At 46.1% G+C, this 21,168-nt stretch overlaps 1 protein-coding gene across 11 annotated transcripts in view; it reads left to right on the top strand.

Moving 5' to 3' along the window:
- Positions 1–6,191: 6,191 nt before the first annotated feature.
- The window catches only part of CHD7 (chromodomain helicase DNA binding protein 7), a 133,216-nt gene continuing 118,239 nt past the window's right edge, over positions 6,192–21,168 (top strand). For 5 of the 11 annotated variants that reach the window (XM_030266241.4, XM_072924680.1, XM_030266242.4 and 2 more), the window contains exons 1-2: positions 6,705–7,187; positions 9,268–9,371. The gene's annotated coding sequence lies outside the window, so the exon portion shown is untranslated. Of the gene's footprint in view, positions 6,480–6,704; positions 7,188–7,970; positions 8,267–8,514; positions 8,628–9,267; positions 9,372–21,168 lie in introns of those variants that run through there. The other 6 variants (XM_072924677.1, XM_030266239.4, XM_072924676.1 and 3 more) reach the window with 6 other exon arrangements.

Below are 21,168 nucleotides of genomic sequence, written 5' to 3' on the forward strand. Positions count from 1 at the left end.
GGTCTGCGCAGAAAAATAAAGTACAGAACAGGGAGAGAAAGCAAATAGGAGATGTAGAATACAAAAGGAAGTGGTGAAAGAAGGAAGGACATTGAGTCTTAAAAATAACTTTTAGAGGAAGGACATTGAGTCTTTAAAATAACTTTTCCAATGTGTAAAAGATTAGAAGAGGTTTGATCAATTGTTTTTGAATGCTGGTGAAATACCAGAACAAGATACCTAGGAAGTTCAGGTCTCTGCTCCACAAAAGATTGCTAAGAACAGGTTAGACAAACGTCTGTTGGGGATTGTCTGGGGCTACTTTATCCTATCTTTGTGCAGCTTGGGGGGACCAGATGGTCTCTTCAGATCCCTCTCAGCCCGCTTCCTATAAGTTTGGCAAGTGGGGAGGGGAGTGGACCTGAGTTTAATGAGAAAACTGTATCATCCTGTTAGTTGATCCTCTTTAAGAATAGAAGAATCAGAAAGAAACCACATTTAACTTAACTATATAAGTAAATGGATTTTTCAATTATTGTAGACTTGCAGTTTTATGAAGCATTTAGAAAAACAAACACATGGTTATAGAAAAATGTTTTAAAAAGCTATAAAACAGTTATAAAATGGAACAATTTTAAATGCATTTTTTTCTCAATTAACATAAGTAGGAAAAACAGTTTATAAGTATTTTTCAAGGATAGTTTGTAGATATTTTTTGAGGATATTATAAGTTTGTGTTTGGCCATAGGTTTTACATTGCTTCCCATTTCAAAACAAGCAATGACAACATCTGTAGTTACATCCAAGGATTGTCACACCTAGGTGCTCCTTGCATATGCAAACCCAGGAAAAAATGATGAGAAATCACTCTTGCATCCAAGTCCACAGAAGGAACCTTTTATTCAGTACCTGCTCTGAAAAATCTGTCAGGAAGGACAGACGACTGGAAATGTGAACGTCAGTGCCTTGCCTCCTCGGCAGGTGAACTCTGTGACTGCGGCAGCGTTTCCTCCCTCCCTCCCTCCCTGCCTGTGCATTGGGAAGTTCCAGTGAAATATTGCTGCTGTGGAAAGTCCTGTTCACAGCAAGGAGACGTGACCTCTCAGCGAGTCAGATCCAATTTTACGGGCGGCTCTGAGTCAGGGTGGAGCCCGCGCACTGAACTTTGTATTTCAGGAGGAAGTGATGTTGGTGGCAGCCCGTGTTGCTAAGCAGATGAGTTGCTGTGTTTATAGTTCAGCTGATACTTTGGGCAGGGGTGTGACTTCATTCTTAGATATGATGCCTTGCATTTATTAAGGACAAAGGTCAGGAATTGCCAGTGCTGCGATAGCTGTGTCTCTCCATATAAGAAGTGGCACATTCTGCTGAGCCGTCAAAGATGGAAATGGGAGTCCTTAGTGCTGCTTCTGCACATTAGTGAAAACAAAACCGACCATGAAGCTGTCAGTTCATGTCATGGTCCAAGAACAAACGTTCTCACCAGCAGGGATGATGTAGAGTAGGTCAGTTGTGTGGGATTTCCCTATTTTTATAAGAATCCACTACTGTTCCTGATTAAAGAGATGGCCTGGTCTTGTCTCCAGTAGTAGTTGGAACCAGGAGCCTGAGGTGAGCAGTCAAGCACTGGCCTGTTAGATCAGAATTTAAATAGAAACCAAAGTGCTCCTGCCTCATACACCAGCAAGCTAAGTGATGAGTCTGTTTGGGAGGGACAGTGAGTTGTTTGTCACCTCTGTGCTGCTGGCACTTGGGTGGGTGCTGCCTTCCAGGTATCCAGATCATCACAGGTAAGTGGCAGTACCCAGGCAGCATTTTGGAGAGACTGAGTGGGACAGTACAGACAGGCTGGGGACAGCTGCCCACAGCTGTGTGTGCACCCACGCCACCCACAGTGATGGGTCAGTGTGCTGTGTCAGACAGCCTTTTCACCTATTCCCCCCTAAAAGTCTTTGGTTATGTCCTTAAGTTAGCCTTGAGGGAGCTGTGTGTTGTTGTGTGAGAGATAATGCTGTATCAGAACACTTCCACATAAAAGAATAAATTTGGGGAGTAGTATTTCGCTCTTGTTGCTGGATTCCCAAGGATGAGGCATCAGGGAATGCTGATGCCCCTCAGAGAGCTCTGCCCCTGAGAGGCCTGACAGGTGAGTGGCAGGTGGGCAAGAGCTGCTAGAGCTCACTGCCCCTCTGCTTTTCTGGTTCAGCTCCTCAGTTAAAGAGTTCCCTGCCACAGAAGTGGCTGTTTGGGCCAGTTCCAGCTTTTGTCACTATGGCTGGCTTGAGTTTCCAAAAAAAACCCTAAAAACCTTACCAACCCACACAAGTGTCTACCCGGGCTTGCCCTCTGTTCCCTTAGCTTGCTGTTCCCACAGGGTGGCTCCTTGTAGCACTTATATTTCCAGCACTTTTAGCTCTTCAGCTGAAGTTGTTAAAGTTGTTCTTTCTGACGAGAGTCTGTTGCTTCCTGGTACTTACCAAAATCCACGTGCTCTTGGTATTTCAGCATGCCATGGGTTAGTGAAGGATTTCTTCAGAAAAAATATTGTTTTCCTTCAGCTTATGGCATATCACTATCCCCTGTGCTCTGTTGGCCACTACACACTCTGTCTCTCGTGCTTCCATTGCTCTGTAAATTTCGAGAAGCTTTGAGTAAAACTTTCACTTGTGAAAGAAAAAGAAACCATTTGACTTTTTCAATTCATTTGACTGAAACAGTGTTCAAAGATTAATGAAATGTGAGTGTATGTCAGGGCTGTGTGACTTTGGAGCCACTTCCCAGCAACCATGGGACAAAACATGATGCCTTTGCAGGTCTGAAGCTCTGAAATGGCATCCTGAATGCTGAGCCTGAAGTGCTCAGAAGGCAGTTACTCCAAGCACAAGCTTGGGCTCACTGTATGGTTTCACATCACTCCTTGCATGAATAAAAGTAAAAGCAAGCCTGTGAGAGGAGAAGTTTTTTAGTTTTGGGTACATCTGTACAGAATTTCCTCAGGAGCTGCAACTTCCTTCACCAAAGCAAAAAAGCTTTTTAGAGGAAGGCACCTGGAGGGCATGGCAGCAGCACAAGTACTTTCTGTCGGAACTGATGCATGGCTTGGACCTTCACAGTGCTGAGCAGGTGAGGAACCAGATGTGCTTAACAGAGCTGTTCTCCAGCGGGGTGGGCTGCTCTGAGCTCTCTGCACAGCCCTCAGCAGCTCTCAAACAACCTCAATACCTGGACTGGGTTGTCAGGAATGAGACACAAACTGCTTGGCCCTTGTAGCCTGAAGGCCTCGCTGTGCACAACTTGTCTGGGGACTCACGAGTTTGTGAGGTGTCATCTGCTACCTGCGGAAGTGACAATTACTAGATCTTAAGATCACATTTTGCTGTACATGGCTGTTAAAACAGGTGCTGGTTCTTCAAAGTCTACTGAAAAAGTAACCTGCCTTTGCATTTTCATGTGATGCTATATCATTTGCATTTTGTAATTGCAATATTTTAAAACAGGTTTAAATGCTGCCCAGTAATCTCAGTGCTGTACTTATGGAGTACATTAACTTATCTCTGCACAGCTATGCCTGTCATACACAGTGACTTGCCCAGCTTGGTACAAACTATCCCCACAAACTTGAGAGTTTACCTGGTTAGGTAAAGTGTAGCAATTCGCTGGGGTTTTGTTGATACACACATCCTTGCTCTGCAACTGCTGTTGAAATTCTCAGCCATTAATGCAAATTCTTTCTAATCTGTGAGCCAAATGGCTGCCTACATCAGATGGATTACTTCTTCCCAACAGCACACAAAGGGTTGGGTGGCTGGCTACAAGTGAATTTTCATCCCTGTCATCTCTTGGGTATTTTAATAAGCTGTTACCAATAAGGTTAATCATGAAGATGCCATGTTGCTGTTTCCTCACTCTCCTGTGAGGCTTCCTTGTTGGTAACTTGTAGAGTTAAGATTTCTCTTTGGGAACTGGCTGAAGCAGAAGTTAAGGTTTCAAAAACCTTTCCTCTGTAGCAGCTGCACAGTGATGTATTTTGTGCACATCTAGTACTATCACTGAGTGTGCATGTGTGTGAACTTGTGCCACACCAGGACAGTGTCCCACCCTGGAGTGGTGAAACCACAGCAGCACTTTTCCTTACTCTCTATTTCCTGTTATTAGGGAGTTAGACAATGGCGCGATTCTCCCCTTTCTGTGAAAGTGCTATTTGCAGATTCTGTTTCTTCTGATATTGGAAAGCATCGGAGATTCCCTGTGCATTTTTATGACTTGAGTAATAAGCCAGCTGATTCCACAGGCCACAGCGTGAGGATGATTTATGGCACCTGAGGAGCTGGTTCTGTGCCTTCTACAGGACACATGCAGTAGACACTGGGACATTTTTTTTCCCGTGGAACAAACATTTAACCAAATACCTATCCATGCCCCCACTCACTGCTTCTGCCATGCTAATACATTTCTTTTTTTAAAGAAGTGCAGCGTTTATTTCTTTGGCTCGCCCTGGCACCACGATATGATTTGAACACTTTTCATGCTTGGTAGCTTTGCGCTCCGATTTCTGCTCAACAAGAAACTGAAACAAGTTCTAGAGGGAGCACTGAGGCTGCTGGCAGTTGGTCTCAGAATGAGTTTCTCACGCCCCTAAATCTTGGAGAACTTAAATCTTTGAAAGCAAGGGGAGTTCCGGGCAGGCTCACGCTACACCAGGGTGCTTGGCTGTCAGACTAGGGCCACACTTAAATGATACATGCAGAAAAACAGACTGGGGGTAAATGTTTCTAGGCTGTTTTCTCTTTGGTCTATCAACATTCTGCAAGAGAAAGCTGAAACTGATTACATTTAGTAACTTGCAAAAATACCTCTGTGTAAGTTTGTTGTCTTGTTGTTTGTTTTTTCAAAGGGTACAGAAATGCAAGCAAAAATAGAACTATGATGAACTGGGCAAATTTAGTGAAGGTATACTTGGGGCATGCGCTGCTTCAAAGTGTTTTGTTTTTAAATACTATTTCCACTAGTTATTTTTAACTTCATGGAAGACCTTGGTGAAGAACAGAGAGTGTATTCTACTGCACCATCACATGCTATCAGCTTTTCACTGCATTTTTCATCTGAAAACCTGGGAGAACAACACCACCCCAGCTGCTGGCCCCTTTCTGGGTGATTGCACGGGCCCAGCTGCATGGAAGATGGTGATGCCTATCAAACTGCTAACCTCGCCTTCTCCCAAAAGGCATTTTCCCCTAAACCCAAGAGAGACTGAGTAGGCCAGACATGAATGACACAATGTGGAAGAGTGTCATACTTCCTCTGGAGAAGCCTGAAATATTTTTGCAGCTGGATGGCCCTCATGGCTGTGGAATCAACATGGACACCTGGACTAAGGGAGCCAACAGCCTGAGAAACTTTTGACATTCATGTTGTCTGGATCCAGCTCCCAGCTTACTGTGTGTTAAGAGTGTAGAGGAAAAGCTGTGTGAGATCCTGTGAGGGCAGGATGCCTTCTCTTTTTCCCACGGAAAAGATACGAGTGTGGGTGCAGTGAACAGCCCCCTAAAAGGGGCGGCAGAAGCTGGAGGGGGAGGGTGTCCCTGCTCAGGAGGACATAACTTTGTTTTTCCTTCTTCAACCTGCCACTAACAATGATGGTAAAAAGCTATCTCGTCAAATGACTCGCTGAAAATTCCTGTAATGCCGAGTATCTTTGCACGCGGTTTACGCTTTAATCTCTTTATACTTTTAAGACGCTTATTTAGTTTCCAGAGCAGTGCGAGGAGGACCGCTATAGCGCGCTACTGGTAATCACTTCTGGGTGGGATTTGTCTAATTTACTTACGGAACGAGTTTGTTTCGGTTTGTATCATGAATTCGAACGCATCGCTTGCAAACGCGGCGGCGGCGGAGCCGGTGCCCGTGCGGTGCCGGGGGAGCGCGGCCCCGCCGGGACGGGGGCGCTGCCGGGAGCGGGCGGGCGGCGATTAATGGCCGCTTCCCTTTGAGAGCCCGACCCGCTCGGGACAAAGTCCACCCTAAGCCGCGGTCTCGGGCGATCCTACCCGCGCCCCGCCCCAGCGGCCGGGATGAGAGAGGCGGGCGGGAGTGTGCCCGCTGCCCGTCCGGGGGCAGAGGCCGGGGCCGGGGCGGGCGGCGGGGGGCCGGGCAGCCTCCCGGGACGCCTCTCGGTTTCGTTTCGCCGCCGCGGTTGGGAAGTTTGAAGAGCGGCAGTGACACAGTGACACCTCACACACAACACACCCCCCGGGCTTCACCGGGAGTTTCCCGGGACGGGACGCGCCAGGGCGGGCGGGCGCGGCGCTGACGCCGAGGTGCGGAGCGGTGCGGAGCGGTGCGGAGCGGAGCCCCCTCGGCCCGGTCAGTGCGGCGGGGCGGGGCGGAGCGGCGGGGAGCGCACGGAAGACGCCGTGCCCCGCCGTGCCCCGCGGCAGCGCACCCTCGGCCGGCGGGCGGCCGGAGCCCCGGCGGGGCGCTGGCGGGCCGCGCGCAGGCAGGTTAGTGACCCCCGCCCTGCCCCCGCCCGGGGCGGGGGGGGGTTTCCTATTTTTTTTTTTTTTCCTCCGATTTTTTTTTTTCCCTTTTCCCCCCTTCTCTCCTCGTTGCATAAATTATGCCGGGCGGGGCCGTGACGTCGCGGGGGCGGGGCGCGCGGCGGCGCTCGCCCCCGGGGAGGGGGCGGTGTCGGGGGCGCGCCTTGTGGCGGCGGAGGGAGGGAGGAGGAGGAGGAGGAGGAGGGAGGCGGCGGCGGGCGGGCGCAGGGGGCGGCAGCCGCCTGGCTGGCTGGTGTCGCGCTCGGCTCGGCTCCGGCGGGCGCGCTCGCTCGCTCGGGAACTATCGGATTAAACTTGAATCGAGTGAAATTACACAAAGGAGCGAAGCGGAGCCGCGGAGACCCCGAAACTACCCGAGACCCGCGCTGACCCTTCCTCTCCTTCCCCTCCCTTCCACCCCTCCTTCGCCTGCCCGCCCCGGTCAGGGATCCCCCTCCTCCCCTCTTAGCCCAGCCCCGGTGCGAGCGAACAACTCCGTGCGTGTGTGTTGTGTGCGTGTGTGTTGTGTGCGAGACCCGCACCCCGCCTCGCCCCCCCCGGCCGACGGCACCAACTCCGGAGCGTGTCCCCTCCTCCTCCCCGGCCCTTCGGTGGAGGGCAGCGAGGGAGCGAGCGGGGGACACCGGTCCCCGACGGCCACGCACCGGCCCGGTGAGTGACCCCGCACCTCACTGTGCGCGGAGGGAGGAAGGGAGGGCGGGCGCCGGCCATGGAGCAGGGGACCCGCGGCAGGTCTCTGTCCCCGGCGGAGCGGAGCGGAGCGGCGCGGGGGTGCTCGCTGCCGGCGGCGGTCCGGGGGGGTGGGGGATGCTGAGCCCTGCCGCGGCTCCGGGCGAGGCGGGGCGGGGGGGGTGTGTGTGTGTGTTGAGGGGGGGTGTCTCAGCGGGGCACTTCCCCGGGTGTAAATGGCTTTTTGTTGTGCTGCGGCCGGCCGGCCGGCCGCCTGCCTCGCCTCGGGGGAGGGGAGGGCACCGGGGAGCCGGAGCGCCGGCGCCCCTTCCCCGCTTCTACCTCCTGCGGTCCTCTCCGCAAGTTTGGAGGGTGACTAAAAATCCGGGAAAAGTTGAGTGAAACTGCGCGGCGGGGGCGGCGGGGCCCAGCGCCGGCCGGGATGGCCGCGGGAGCGCTTCCCCCGCTGACCACGCTGACGGCTCCCGGCGGCCGCGTCGGCACAACAAGCGCTAACAAAGTGAGGGCGCTTCCCTGCCGTGCACGGCCCGGCCCGGCTCGGCCCGGCACCGCCCCGCTCCGCGCAGGCACATGGGTCGCCGGGGCCGGGGCCCGGGCCGCAGCGGGGGCACCCCCAGCGGAGGCCGGGCGGTGGGTGGCGGCGGGCGGCAGGAAGGCGGGCGGGGAGGGAGGAGAAGGAGGAGGGAGGCGGGAGCACGAGGTGCCGCTCCGGCCGCCGGTGCGCGCGGCGGGGGGATCGTCCTGCCCCGGCGGCACCGGGAGGGGGCAGGGGGCGGCCGGCGCTCCCCGGCGGCCGGAGAAGAAAGGGGAGCGGGGGAAAGAGGGAGGGGACGGGAAGGGAAGGGAGAACGCTACCCGAGGCAGCCGGAGCGTTGCCGGCGGACGCCGCATAATAGGGGCTTCACCCCGCCGGGTACCTTCGCTCCGCCGGCGCGGAGCCGGGGCGGGCGGGAGGCGCTGCCGCCGCCGCGCACATGGGGTCGGGGCTGGGGCGCTCCCCTCGCTCTCTTCCCCCCACCCCGTTCCGGGCCATTTTGAGGGTGAGCGGAAAAAGGTGGTTTGAGGCCAAAGCGGTCAGGGCGCGGAGCGGGGGCGGGGGGCCGGCCGCCCTCGGTCCGCGGGGCGCGGTGGGAAGCGGAGCGGGGCCGGCGGCGGGCACTGCGTGCGGGGCGGCGGGGAGCGGGCAGCGCCTGTGCGTGTGCGCGGGTGTGTGAGAGAGAGCGGTGGCGGGGGGAGGGGGGCAGGGTTGTTAGTGAGTCTCAGGGAGAAGGCGCTGCAGGCAATGAGCAGCCATCATTACGTTGCCTTCATTTATCCCGGTAGCGCTAAATCAGGGGACGCGCTCCCACGCCGGGGGAGCCCCTCCGGGCGCGCCCCGCGCTGCCGGGCCGGTCCTCGCGGGTGGGTGTTCGGGGGGGGCGGGTCGGGGTGCTGGGGAAGGGGGTGGCCGTGGGGCATGGTCTGGAAATGGAGCCGGTTTCCCCGGCTCCCCCCGACAGCCCGCTCACGCCCGGGTTTAAAGTAGTTGTTTTTTAAACAGACAATGGACAAAAGGAAAGTAGCGATGGATGCCCGGGAGCTCCCTGTCCGCTGCGGGGCCGCGCGGCGCCGCGCAACTCTCCCGCACTTACCCACTTTCTGCCTTTGTTTTCGTTTGGGAAGGGGTCGAGCGTGCCTCCCCACTACAGAAAAGGGCAATTTTTTTTTTTTTTCATTTGCGAGAAGCCTTTTTTTTTTTTCTTTTTAATTTTTTTTTTTTTTTAAATTTCCCGTGCCACTTGGGCTTCCGCGGATGTTTGGCTTGGGGAATATCAGAATAACCTCGGTGCGATAAGTTTGTTTCTGTGTCGATGTTCGTCTCGATTTTTACTCTCATCAAAGCAGATCGCGGGCAGTGTTTATCCTGGAAGATGGCTTTCGGGAGAATGTGTTAGCCTTTTTTTTTTTTTTTTCCTTTTTTTCTTTTCTCGTGTTATACGGGACTAGCGGAGGTACAAACAAGCAAGTTGAACAAAAAATGTTTCTGTTCATTTCCTCACAGATCATCCATTCTAACGACGGCAAAAAAATCTTAATGACTATGACCTTAGCAGCATGGGTAGCTGATTTTTCCCAATTATAAATCCCGTTAGTTTGCGGTAATGTGTGAGTATCAATATATAATTCATATTAAAAAGCATGATCCGTAATTATTATTCTTTTTTTTTTTTTTTATAAAAGTTGAAATCTATAATTTTCCAATGAGAGTGCTGCATCTGTCGCTTGGAGTGTTTTTGTCTCGCTGTTGCACAACAGAGGCTCTCCAGTCTTTAACCTAAAATGGCAGCTTTAATTTGACTGGGGCCCATTCATTGACAATGATAATAAAAAGGCTGAAAGCTAAATGTAGCTGGATGCTTGGGGCACGTATGCAGAACACTTTCCTCTCCATTGCTGGGCACTGCTAAGAGAGGAACTTTCAAGCTCTCTAGTTTCCACCGTGAAAGTTTCCAATACTTTTTTTTTCTTATTAACAAAATAAAAATAACAATAGAAACCCCGCGTTGCTCAGCATAGATCGTATTTTAGATGTCCAGGTTGCTTACAAACTTAACGGTGAGGTGATAGAGAGAGCTCCTTTGAAGAGGTCTGCATTTATAACAGCAGCAGAAAAATTCTGGTAATCACTTCTAAAATAAGATGCAGTCTGGGGGAAAATTAACCGTTTCTTTCTGACGTTTGTAAGTAACAGGTGATCAGAACAATTACATTCTGTATATTTTCCTATCTCCAGCTACCAAAAGTGGGGAATATTGCTTGTTTCATCTTGTTTGGTGTTGTAAATGTGCTCAGGGTTTTGCAGAGATCCTTATGATAGTGTGCTATTTTCCTCTAGGTTAAAACCACAGCTGCTTGGAAAAAGTAATTATTTTTGGTCTTAGACATAATGTGAAGTTTGAAACAGTTTTACAGAACAAAATTTCTGCTACTAAAGTACTGGTGAATGCCACAGATTTACACATCTTGTCCTGTCTTTCTGTTGTCTTGAACTGCTTATTTTCAGTCTCTTTTGAGCTGTTTTTACTAAGAACTTTTTATTAAGATCATTATTAAAGCCATTGCACAGGCTCTTAGAAAAGTATTAAATGCTTGTGATTGCAAGTGTAACTCAATTATTGATTCACTGATACTAACTGGATAATCATATTTGACCAAATATCTTACTGAATGTTTAACAATGTGATGACATTTCCGTTATTGCTTGTAAATCTTGGTTAGGTTACTTAAACAGGGGAAAAAATCCTCATATTTGTAACCCAAAATTATTTTGTCGCCTCCTCCGTAATGAAGGAAAGTTTTGATAACAGGCAAGGATCACACAGTCCTTTTAGGAAAATAAAAATTTATAGGGATTTTGCATTGTAACAATGTCAGTAAAAATGAGGTTTAGTGGAACACTCTCTATTGCAATCACAACTCTGTGCAGTGATGGTAGATTTCAGTTGTGACCAGTTTCTCTTGGGTTTGGTTAATGCAGAAACCTGAAGAGTTGTGTCAAAGGACCACTGTAAAGGTTTCCTTGTCCGTGCAGAGGGGTCAGTTAACCTGAGTGTAGTTTCTTTCCCACTTGAATTATTTGCTGTTTTGAACTGAAAGGCTTCTGGTGAACAGTTGTAGTACTTCCCATTAACACTCAAATAATATTAGGATTTTATAAGATGAGTGGAACGAGTTGTTTGTGAGTCCAGGTGGATCAGGCCAATGGAGAAGCTGCAAGCAGGTACTGAAGAAGGATGTGCTGCTCACTCTGGGCTTGGCATGGGTGGAGGGTGTTGTGGTCAGCAGGCCTGTCCTGCCCTGGCACACAGGGAGGCTCTGTGCCAGGTCTGTGCCCCACGGATGGCGGCTCTGCGGGCAGGAGAACCTGCAGTGTGAGGACACAACAAAACCTGAACAAAGGCAACCCGGACATGATTTTCTGTCAAGCTGGAAAGGCCTGAGTAATAGGGGTTTTCTCAGGTTTTCTCAGAGCTGCTGAAGTGTGGCAGTGAGACTGTGTTTTGCCATGTCCAAGGCATCCTATAGCATCTGGCTGTTGGGGGTTTGGTTTTGTTTGTAGTTTATGGTGTGATAGGTAGAGGTTGCTAAGGTGGGAAGGAAGAGGTGGAAGAAAGTATCCAGAAAGAAGGAGGGTGGAAATAAATGCAGGTGTCTCCTTGAATCTTGTGCATTACCTCTATCCCTTATTTCCCATTCATTTTTACTTTAAGTTTCAGATGGAAAGCCTTTAGAATGTGCTGGTTGGTATTTACTCTTGTGAATCTGGCATTATTCAAAGAAATGTATGTGGCCAGCAAGGGTGCAGGAAACCGTGTGACAAGTGGTGTGTGTGTGTCTGAAGGTCTTCCTTCCCCCAGTTCCCTTAAATCCTCACTTCCAAACCCTTATGTATTTGTCTGCTGTGAACAAATCACTAATTGCTCAGATTTATGAGCTGGTTAACTGATGCCCATAAGTAACATGGTTGATACTTTTATGTTACTTAAATGTTCCCTGTATACAAGAGAAAACTGCAAATTTTAGTAAATAATTAAACTGTCTTTCTGATTAATGAGTCTTTTGTGTATAGGTGAGGCTTTAGCTTTCACTTTTCCAACAAAAAAGTTACTGTATTAATTTAGCTTCACCATTTAGCTATCAATTAAGCTTCATCATTGAGACAGGCATTAACTCCATCATTTCACATCATTTATGTTTCCTGGAATAGCCTGTTAGCACAAATACAAACTATTGGATTTTAATGGAAGAAAGTCTTTAATATTGTCTATATTGTAGCAGTGATAAAAAGGCAAAGGGAAACTCCAACTATGATTTAATTATTAAAACTTGCAAAGGAAGGAGCGAGGTACAATATGCAGAAACATCCCATGTTTTTATTAGGGTTCTGATGAGATACTGAAACCTGATGGAAGTTTTCCTCCTGATTTCTTTCTGTCTGCACAATCTGACTAACTTTCAGTGATTTGCATCTTGCCCAAGATCAGCAGTCATGGAAATGCCACGTCGTAGTTGTGCACTAAAAATCTGTCTTGGAAAATGAGATTGGAAGGCATGATGCAAAAAAGAAAAAGGAGGTTGTGACCTAAAGGACACATTCCAAGAGCCCAAATATGACAACAAAGCTCTTAAGGGTATTCTTAAGTATATAAAGCTGATTAGCTCTTAGCTTCCAACATTGTGACTTTTCTGAGATGTAAACATGTACCTAGAAGAAGCCCACCCCAAACCAAGGATCTTTGTGCTGCAACTTGGCTTCTTCTCTGGATGCTGCTCTGTAACTGTTTCAAAACACTCTGGTTGTTTTACTGCCCTTATGCTAAATGCACTCTCCTTAAAAAAAAAAAAAGAAAAAAAATGAGGGATACAACTTAAGCATTTTCTTTTAAAAGTTGAAACTCGATAAAAGGGTGCTAGTTACCATAAAAGCTACTGTTTTAGTAAAACATTGTAACACATGACTTTGAAAGCTTATTGCCATGTGGGAACTAACCAGAAGCCCTTGCTGGCATGATGTAGGGCTCTCTTTGCTCTGTAGTGACCTATATAGCTATTTTGGGTGTGGTTTTGCTTGGCTTTCATGGGAGCTGAGTCGAACCTTCCTCTGACATAGACAGTTGCTGTGACAAGAGGGCCTTGAGGGGAATGGTGGGGAATAAATAACTTTGGGAATCAATTGTCTGGAAAAAATCATTGCAGCCAAAATGTCTGCCCTCTTCCTAATGGTTCTGGGGGGAAAATAAAATTTCACTTACATGGTCCTGATCTGGAGCTTATTCTGTTCAGGTTTCATTTAAATATGAGCTTGTGTTTGGGGAGAGCAATGCAGCAATTTACCTGCCTAGGAGTAGCTGGCATATGGCAAATCTAGTGATGGATAGTTTTGGAAACACTTTATTTTAATGTCCTTGAGCCACTTTTTAAGCTGTTCAGCTGAGCTTTCTGCTTACTGCTAGAGCTTCCAACAGGTAGCTAGCTTTAATGTTTCTTGGTGATTTTGGAAGAAATTGACCTCCCCACAGTTTATTTTGATCTCTATCTACAAAGCAAGTGTCACTTAAAACATTTTATGGAGTTGTACATCAGATGTACAAAGTAGGATTCCTTCTGTGCAGCAGACGCAGTCCTGCTCTGAAAACAAAACTTTTTATTTCTTCTTCCTGCCCATTCTACTCCCCTCCCCCCAGCTTTCCCATAGATTTTGTTCCTCTTCAGGTTGTGCCTTTCCTGTTGGGTTTTTAATCTTTTTTCCAATTCATACTGCTTTCTGTTTGCTTAATGGAGTTGTGTTTTCTTGCCAGCCCTACATAATTAGGATATGTGGCAAAATAAACATGTGTTTCAGCTCCTAATGCTGCTTTCTACCAAAACCATGGAGAATGCCTAAGCTGGTGTGGGGAGGGCTGTCTGGCTGCACCAAATCTTGATGAAATCTCATGTTAGTCCCTGGATGCTGTCATGGCAAGGGAATGGGTAGCAGCAGACAGCCAGAGCAGGGGGCTGCTGCAGTGTGCTGGCAGCTTCCCAAAGGTTCTTCATGACCCTTTCAAGAGGAAAATCCTCTTGTTTCAAGTTTTGTTTTTGTGAAAGTGACATTCCCCCATCTTTTAATAGTGGATAGATAGAGCTGTTGTGGCTTCTCTTGCTCTATGCACTGAATAGTTGTGAGTGGGGAGGGTCTAGTTCCATGACAATTTTGAAATGGACATAGCCATTGTGGGCTATCCCTTGCCAAGCAGAGAAGTTTGGGGTGTGGGGAGCAGCTCCTGACTCCTGATTGTGAAAGAAATAGGGGAGCTTTGGAGACCAGGAACTATGTGACCTATGTGGTAAAGCAGATCAGAACATGGAGCAAGGCCAAGGAAGACTTTAATAAAGGCACTTTTGTCCTTGATCTTAAAATAGGAAGCCTATGGATTTATTTACAGGGTAAACAGGATTTGTTAAGTGGCTAGTCACTATGTGCAAAGGAATACTGGTCATTCTTTGGGAGAGAATTCAAGTGAAGACTAAAGCTGAGCTGAAAGCTCGAATTTTAGAAGTTTAGACATCAGTAATAGGACAAAATATGGAGAAAGTCTTCATCACAGAAAGCACTGAGGTAGGTAGTGCTGTTCTGGGAAAAATGTGAAACAAGCTCTTACATAATAGAAACTGAGAAACTCAGTTCAAGTCTTAGGTATTAACTTGGATGAGCTAGTAAGTGGGAAATCTGAGTTGATGACAAGTTATGAGAAAATATTCTTTGCTTCAAAGAGGATCCATCAATGTAGCTGTTGAGATTGAAATCCAAAGCTGAAATGCTACTTGGTAAAGTGTCTTGCAGGAAAGCATGTGTCAGTCTGTACTGCAGAGAAAGGCAGTTTAGTATTTCTTCAAGTTGAAGATTAACAGCCAGAAAGGCAATACAACTGACCTGGTTTGTAATGCTCGATAGAAGGAGGATTGAGAGAAGGAGAGTAGTGATGAGGCTAACAGATATTCAGAACTAATTCTGATAAGGCTGAGATAAAAGTGCATGATGGTGAGAGACTGGTAAATTTCAAGGATGCATGTTAATTAGTTGTTCAGGGTGTAACAAATGTTTTCAAAACCTTACCTGTTTCTGGACAGGAGAGCCTGTCCAGGATCAGGCATCCCAAGTATCCTCCTGCTTGAAGTTCTGTATTTTAATGTGTATTGTTTTCTCATGGGGGATAAGAAATACTGAAACAACCATAACTGCAGTTACTGTCTTGACATGAGATCTGAGATGATGATTATATTTTTTTGTCTCAACTGTCTGGTATATATCTAGGCAAGTCCTTTGGATTTTTTAGAATGTGCTCTGCTTTGTGCTGCTTCTGGATTGAAGTAGCTGCTTGTTGGATTTAGTGGTTTATTGCAAGGCAAAAAGCAGGCAGCTCATCATCTCCAGTTCTTGGTTTGAAAGGTACTGGGACTATGTTGCTAGTTTCTGGAGAGAGCAGGCAGCTTCACAGGGTGGTGTAGTTGTGTCAGGATGGCTTAAAGGAAGGCCCTCTGACGTAGTAACCAGAGCCTATGTCAGTTCAGAGATTCCTTTAAACTCTGATGAGGGGACTCTCACTAAGAGTATAATTCTTGCCTTGAGTTCTTTTAACCATGAAGAATTAAACTGAGAGTTTATAGTGAGCAGCTTACTATCTCTCTTGATTTAGGAAGGAATCATTCAGAAAGTGAGTTAAATAGGGGTTTCTGGACTGCCTCAGGATGTTAGTCTGGGAGAGAACTGCTAAGTAATTCAGTTTATTTATCAGTACCGTTGTGAGGTGTCTGCTGTGCTTTGCATTCACTCAGCTCTATAAGTGGAGTACAGCCTCACTCATCTTCACTTTAATCATCACTCTTTCGTTGAGGGGAAGTGAATAAGCAGGCTTCAGCTTCACTTCCCTCTTATTTCTGTATTGATCTCTACAAAGGTACGTTGTCATTTTCATTTTTTTCTTTTTCTTTGTACAGAAGTAAGAGAAACGTGCTTCTTTAATTCTGTTGTAATCTTTACAAGAGTTACTGAAAAAAATTTGCCTATTTCACCTGCATTTCTCCTTACTACAGTTCTGCAGTATTCCCCAGCCCATGCTGTTTTCTCTCACAGAAGTGACTCTTGGTGAACATACTTTCACAGTTCAAACAGGATTTGAACCTTGTGGCAGCCATGCTGAAGGAAGGGGTTGTTTTGTACGAATGGCATGGCTGTTGGAAGTTTCAGCTTGTTACAGGCAGCACTAGGACAGAAACTTATCTTACAGCTTGGGTCCAAGGATCTTTGTAGTGCGTAGTAAGTCTTAGAAGTTGAGCTTATTAGATGTTGCTTTGAAACTCTTAAAAAAAAAAAAAAAAGAAAGAAAAATGGAAGGAGGGTGTTTGTGAGGCTTTTCACTTACCATGGCTAGAATTAGAGAAATGTTGTGGTTAAGGTGACTGAATTCTTGAACAGTGAGTTCTCAGGGAAGTAAGTTAAGGCCTCACACCCCATTTCTACCCCCTGCCCAAACCATGACTACTTAATTTTGTGAGGTTAAAAAATTGGCTACACAAAAGATGGCAGGTGAAAGAAAATGCTTCCATTGGTGTTCTTGTAAGAAATTTCCCTAATGCTGTGATTTAAAAGATGAATCTCCTTAATCTCTTTCTCTTCTTCACCTTTCTCTGTCTCCTCTCTCAAAAGAAACCAGGACTCTTGCCTTTCTGCCTGCCTTTCTGGATGGACACCCTTTGGCTTGTCACTGGTTCACATGTGACTTCCCTGAGATTGTCGCATGACCAGTGGCACAACTGGACTGTGCAGTATGGGGCTGGTTGGGCAATGCAGATTTTGGCTGTCTAAGGAACTGGAGTAGGAGAGGTTCTTCGAGGTGGATATTTGTGTCAGCTGGGATGCAGGCTGTGTGCCTGAACTTGTCCCCTGGTGGGGTTTCTGGGATCTGCTGCTGTCTTCCTTTGTGTGCCTGTGTGTCATCACTTGGAGTTTGGTGGTGTGTTCTGTGGCTGCCCAGCGTTAAGATTTTAGGTGGGAAGCTGGTAGGGTCAGGAAGGCTAAAAATCCCTGCTCTAATTTGACAAGGTGTAATGCTGGGGCTGTTCTGGGGCAGGGTGCTTTTTTTCTTCAGCTGGAAGCAGCTGTTTCTGTGCTGAGGAGCCTCCAGGTTGGCAATGAACTTTGAATAGTGAGATCGATTCAGTGTGGGAGTGATACATTTGCTACACCTTGACTTCTGTCTTCTGGAGTGAAACAGCACATCTGCAGCAGGCAATCCATCACATAGGGAGGCAGATTAACCCATGGACAGAAATCACTGGGCAGAAAACCTGGGGACTAGGCAGCTGTAGCACCTACTTCCACCTTGTTGGCTTGACTGCCTCCTTCCCTCAAGGTGCTTTCTCTGAGGCACATAACAGCTGTCCTCTGGTAGGTTTATTTTGGATACTGGTGGCAAAAGTTGCTGTTTTCTGCTTATCAAAAATACCCTCCTTGTCTATGATATCCTTGATATTATGTTTGTAAGAACTTCTTTTCTTCTGATAGAATATTATACTTAAGTCTGTGTAAGAGTCTTTTTTTTTTTGTATGATAAGTTTTTTGTAGCTCTGAAGATATCTGAAAGCTGTTGAATGTTGTCTTCTGGTCCATCTAATAATTTATAAGTCAGGGTATGGTTTGAGAAATGCAGTGAGCTAATTTAACTGGACATTGTTCTGAAAGGAGAAGTTTCCTCTCTGCCTTTGTCCTCCTGCACCCCAACTCACAACCACATGGCTCTGCTACTTTTTCTGGCAGCAGTGCTTGTCAGGTCCTTCTGTGAGCTACTTTAGTTCACCAAAATGGCAGATAAATAAGTCTGTAAAATGGAGAGCATTTTGCTGTTGTAATGAATCAAACTAGCTCATAAAAGGATCTGATGAACACCAGAGCTGGTACTAAGGATGAGGGGGGCCGCTGGCTTGGAGAGCAGCAAGCCCTTTTCATCTTTTCATTTTGGTGGCAGTGAGCAAGTGGATTGGATCAGTTGCCTGGGAACCTTCATGGGAGAAAGAGAAATAGAGTAATCATCTGTGAAGCAAAGGACACGAAAAGAAAAATGTGCTGGCCCAAGTTAAAATGGATATTAAAATCTGTTTATTCCATTGATGCTATGGATTGCATATTATAAATTGGTTAGAATTAATAATCCACTAACCAGAAATCAGTTTTCCTCTTCAGGTAGGAAAACAAAAGCCTGAAAGATTTAGTAATGTATAAATAACTTGTTTGCTCTTTCAAATGTGAAGTATTTAATCTTTGAAACATTTTTTTCACAAGAAAGGAGGGGAGGGGGCTGTTGTTGGTTATGGGTTGGTGGAGGTTTTTTTTGTTTTGTTTTTTTTGTGGGTTTTTTTTTGGTTTTTTTTTTTGTTTTTTGTTTGTTTGTTTTGTTTTGTTTTTAAAGCTTGGAATCCTCCATTAGATTCATTAGCTTTGAGTCAATTTGTCTGTCTCAAATTTTATCAAGTCAGTGTTGTTTCAGTGTCATCAAGTTTCATCAGTCAGTAATTCAGTGGGTTCCATTATTCAGAGTATTCCCAACTATTTACATTTTCCTGCTGGTTCAAGATGGAATGAGTGCTTTGTCCTAGTAGGTGGCTGAGACTGTTACTTCCTATCATAGTCTTAAGCTTTTTGATACTGAAATGAATGCACTCCTGCATGTTAAAATTGGTGGAAAAAAAGTACATTGCAAGTCAAATAACATGCTGCTTAGTCACTTCTGTAATACTGTGCTCTTGCTGCTCTCCAGAGAGAGAAATGGGCAGTTTACATTGTGTTCCTTAGCAGAGGAATGAACACCTTACAAAAAGTCAGGGATTCTGACTGCAGCTTCTGTTCAATCCACCTGTCAGCTTGAAGTGACTCTTTCACCATAGAAGCAACATGGCATTAGAAGCTGCTTGCTTTCTGAAGAGCCCTGGCTCTTTTTGTCAGCTTACTTGTGTATATTGCCTGCAGTGTGACAGAAAGGGGCTTCTTGGCAAGTGGAAGACTGGAAGCCCATGCTGTCCTTCCTGTTTTTCTCAATATCTAGGCAATTGTATGTGTGTTAACAGAAAGTAAATTCTTGCCATAGTTACAAAAAACCCAAACCTTCATGTAGTGCACCTTCTAGATTCCTTTCCTTGGGCTTTACATCTAAAAAATTATTTTTCAGGGTCTACAGGGGATGGCAGGAGGTGCAGGAGAGGGGGTTTACAGAATCTATCTTATGAGCATTTTAAGCTGCATTTGGTGCAAACTGTGGAGTGGTGGCCCTGACTAGCGTTGTGTGTGTTCAGAGTGAATATTGTAGTTACTAAAAGCAGCTTGTTTACATTAGGAATTGTATGTGCTAGCTCTAATGGGCTTTAGGAAGCCCAAAGCACAGCTGTAAAACATCTGTCTCTGGGACCAGATCTTGTCTGTCTGATGAGTTGTTGTCCTTCATTTCATGTTCACATTTACACAAGAAATAAAGCTTTTTTTTTTTTTGAGATAGAAAAGTTCTTCAGCCATCCTGCTTGAAGACTGGTTTGTACTTGAAAGGCTATCATGCTGTTTTCTTGAACACAGGACTTAAAATAGTGACTCAGTATTAACTTAACTCCACTTCCTCTTTAATCCGATCATCTTGGTGCTATATGACCTTACAACACCTTAATTTAAAGGCTGCTTATTCCAGTGGATTACATTTGGAGGTGTCTGGTGTGATAGGCATTGCTACAGGAAGGGCTTAAAAGGAACTTAAGCATTGCCTCAGAAAAAAATAAAAACCCCAAGGTGTTGGAATAGGAGTAGCGAGGGTATTTTTCCACTTTGGGATGATTGCTGTTGCTGGTAATGGACAAGGCTTGCTCTGAAAGAGCAAGAGAAATTTTGAGCATATAGTTCTGCTGTATCATAAGAAAAAGTACATTCACTTCCAGTGAGTGAATTTGATGCTCCCTGTCTTAATTACACATGGAAGTGTTAGAAGGAAAAATATCTGTTTAGTTCATGCATTTCTGAGTGCTCGGATGGTTTTTCTTTCTTTCAAGGCCCGTGATCTGAACAGGTGGTTGGAAACCAGGACCCAAAGTGCTACTCCAAACTGGCGTGCCAGGTTCATAGTGATGTGCTTTGTGTCTGCCATATTGGGATGTGTAAGAGTTGCTGATTACCAAGCAGCACTCGGCAGAGGATCTTGGTTCTTTACCAAGTGTTAATGCTGTCTTGCTACTGCACTCGTGAAGTAGATAAATGCCATCCTTAAAAGGAGAGTTGGTCTGACATTCAGCACTTAAAAAAAAAAAAAAACTGTCTTAAATGTTTAGAGTCTGTGTTTGTACAGACTGCTGTTTTTCAAAATTTGTCTTCTTCCTTTAAATATTTTTCTTAGTAGTAAATTCTAAACAATTGTATTTTGTGTATTGATTTTAGGGACCATAAGCTTCCTTCTTGTCCTATACAGTTTCTTAAATAAACTCTGCCAAATAGTCTGCCATAATATGTTGAGCTTTGGCTTAGAAGTAGGAAGAGTTCAGAGAGTGTACTGTCTACTCTGTGCTAGTAGCCATTTTGGCTCACATTTTTTGTCAGGTTTTTCTTCCATATCAAGTCAGGTATTTAATCTGACTAAACTAAACTGAAGACAAACAGATTGCATGTTGCCTGTGATCTGAGGGTTATGGGAGTTTTACCTGTGAAAACTTGAATAATTTAGAGTCCTTGAAAAGAAACCACTGAAATGTTCTGCTTTGTTTCTGACAGAGGTCTAGCAGAAGGTCTGTTCTACATTGGGAATATGCTGCTGCCTTCAAGCTTGGGCTGTGCTCAGCACAGAATGGCAGCAGCGCCTTCCATGGACTGGAGAAAGCAGGGGTTGGCTGGAAGGTGCAGAGAGACTGGGTTCTTCCATTGCTTAGAGAAGCAATTGCTGTGCCTTTGCATTTGCAGAGGGAAAATTCTGTGCCCCCAGTTCAGGAGATGGGCATGGTCCTCACTTTATAGGTAATAGAGAGGGTTTGTTTTCAGCAGCTAAGATGTTGCACAATGACTTGTGGATTGGAACCAAGGATTGAATTCAGTCTTCCAGTAATTCCTTTAAGTGCTTAACCTAAATATGTTGTAGTTATTTTAAGTACCTTTTTATAACAGTTGTAAAGCTTCAGGCCAGTGCTTTGAGCTGATATTATCTTTTACAACTGCTGTTTAAATCAGGAAAAGTATGAATATTTTAATTTTTTCACCACTTGGTGCTGTTTTTAAGTCTTTTTCCTTCAAACATGAAAAGACTGTTGTAATAAAAGTTCAGTATTCCTAATACTCAGTGTATAACACAGCTTTGATTTATTAAAATAATACTTTTTTCAGTTGTTAAAAAAATGAACTTAAAAT

The sequence above is a fragment of the Taeniopygia guttata genome, chromosome 2 (genome assembly GCF_048771995.1).
Source record: "Taeniopygia guttata chromosome 2, bTaeGut7.mat, whole genome shotgun sequence".
NCBI lineage: Eukaryota > Metazoa > Chordata > Aves > Passeriformes > Estrildidae > Taeniopygia > Taeniopygia guttata.